At 35.1% G+C, this 2,500-nt stretch overlaps 1 non-coding gene across 1 annotated transcript; it reads right to left on the bottom strand.

Annotated features, from left to right (window-relative positions):
• Positions 1–2,088: 2,088 nt before the first annotated feature.
• Positions 2,089–2,160, bottom strand: Trnac-gca. The gene has a single exon. It is a non-coding gene; the product is annotated as a tRNA-Cys (tRNA).
• Positions 2,161–2,500: the final 340 nt, after the last annotated feature.

The following is a 2,500-nucleotide window of genomic DNA, read 5'->3' as shown; positions in this document are numbered from 1 at the left end:
CCTATTCCTCAAAGAACAATAATATACTGTAAGTTTGAACACTATAATCTGGTCAGTATGTTTTTGATCTGAAGGGTGGCAGTGTTCCTCACGATGGTGCCATATCTGGAGGGTATCGAGGCACTTTCTAAAAGCAATTGTTCTTTGGATTAACTGATTAAAGATAATGCAAAATAAATTAATAAATGAGTGATGGTAATGATAGTAATAATAACAATGATAATAATTGTAATGGTAATAGTGCAAATAATAATAGTGATAACAATAATAATAATAATAACAATAATAATAATAAGGATAACAACAACAATAATAATGATAATAATAATAATAATAATGATAATGGTTATAGTAATAATAATGATAATAATGATAATGGGGATAATAATAATACTGATAATGATTATACATTAAAAATAATAATAATTATAATGATGATAATTGTGATAATAATAATAATAATAACAATGATAATAATGATAATGATAATAATGATAATGATAATGTCACTAATGATAATGCTAATGAAAATAATAATAGTAATGACAACAATAATAATGGTAATTATGATAATGATAATAATGATAATATGAATAAGAGTAGTAATAAAGAAAGAAATGATGATGATGATGATGATGATAATGATAATAGTGATGATGATGATATGATAATAATAATAGTAATAATAACAGGAATATCATCAATATCTTATTAAGTTTAAACACACTCAAATCGTTATATTTATTTCTTCAAAATCAAACTTTATGTCTGGTAACATAGATATATGCCTGAATTTCTACCAGACAATACTGAGTCAATGTACAATGCAAAAACATTTTTCTTTGTCTCTAATGAAGTCATCCTCCATACACTCAGAAAGAGGTGTCGAGTAGACATTACAGTGAACGCACACTTATCTCCAGAAGCATCATATCATCCGCATATGACAGGTGACTAGCACATTAGTTACCACATGACATCAAGAGAGATTAAGTTTGATGCTGAGTCGTCTGTGTACACTTTCTTTACATAGTTTTCGTGATCGACCTTCAAGGGCACCGAGAGAATCTGTTTTTTGATTTCCCTTGACCGTGATATGTGTACTAATAAGCTCTATCTTGTACATGACACATAGGTTCATTTTTATTTAAAAGATTTTGCAGCAGTGTGTCTGTTGGCCAAATAACTTACTGACATTTATGAATGCAAATATTTGTAGTGCTTTTTTTCCCGATGCAAACTGGTTCTCCACGGTGCATAAATGTATGGATGTACTATTTAACATAATCGTTTCGTTTTGATACGGCAGCCTGTAATTATCTGCATTGGTGCCATTCTGAAATTTAAAATTTACTTTACATAGGTATAATTCCCGCAATCGGACTGGATATGGCAATGCCTAGAGCAGAAATAGAACAAAGGAGTCAAAGAAATTTATATCGACAATGTAAACTATGTATTCATCAGCGCCTCGCCAGGTGTGCCACCCATTGCTCTCTGCATTATTACATGATACCCCTTCACTGCCGTCTGTACATCACAGGGTAGCTTTTTTTCCAACAATATATATTTTTTTTTACGACCACAGAATCCTTTATCTCTTGAATGTTTACTTACGAATGGGACTGATCCATTTAATTCTCAGCAAAGGCGATTATGTTTTACTTGAGATTTAATACAAGTGTCTCTGCCCTTAACACGTTTTCATTCTTCCTTGGAGTCCTTATACCTATGACAAATCATTTTCACAGGAACTACAATGTATTTTCCACGTCAATGCATCGAATATGCCCAAGTCTTCCTTCCACCACGTGACACACGCCCAAAACACCTCCCGCCCCCGACAGGAACACGCGACTGAGTTTAGTTGAAGGAAAAGGTTAAGTGCTTGACAGTAACGTTAACATTAATCTAAGGTAACGTCTATCAGTTACGTATTCACGGTAGCTTGCATCTTAACTTAGCTTGAAGAATAAGAATATTTACAAGAACTGGCTCAGGACTTGTGCTGATCTACATTTGTATACACAAAACAAAATGAGACAATTAAAAGGGTAAAAATAATATTTACTGATTTTTCATTTATTCAGGGGGCGCCCGGAATTGAACAAGGGACCTCTCGATCTGCAGTCGAATGCTCTACCGCTGAGCTACACCCCCTTGATAGGAGAGTTATGGTTAAAGCTTTTTCTCTCTCTCTCTCTCTCTATATATATATATATATATACTAGGCGATAGCCCAGTGGTTAGAGCACTGGACTCCGACACTCGTGGTCCCAAGTTCAATTCCCCGTCGCGGCGGTCGTAAAAAATGCTCTGACGGCTAGCTCGAGCCCAAGAAAATGACATATCGCCTTGAGAAGTCAAACGCAGGCGTCGTAGGGGAAGTCACCGCCGTGGCCCATGTGTTAGCGCGCCGAACTGCGGTTGATTAGGAAGGGCATCCAATCAGGCAACGGTGGCAATGCCATATCACCTCTCAATAGTGAATTGAGAGAGG

The sequence above is a fragment of the Penaeus chinensis genome, chromosome 19, assembly GCF_019202785.1.
Source record: "Penaeus chinensis breed Huanghai No. 1 chromosome 19, ASM1920278v2, whole genome shotgun sequence".
In the NCBI taxonomy this organism is placed as follows: Eukaryota; Metazoa; Arthropoda; class Malacostraca; order Decapoda; family Penaeidae; genus Penaeus; species Penaeus chinensis.
This window is presented reverse-complemented; position numbering and strand designations above follow the sequence as displayed.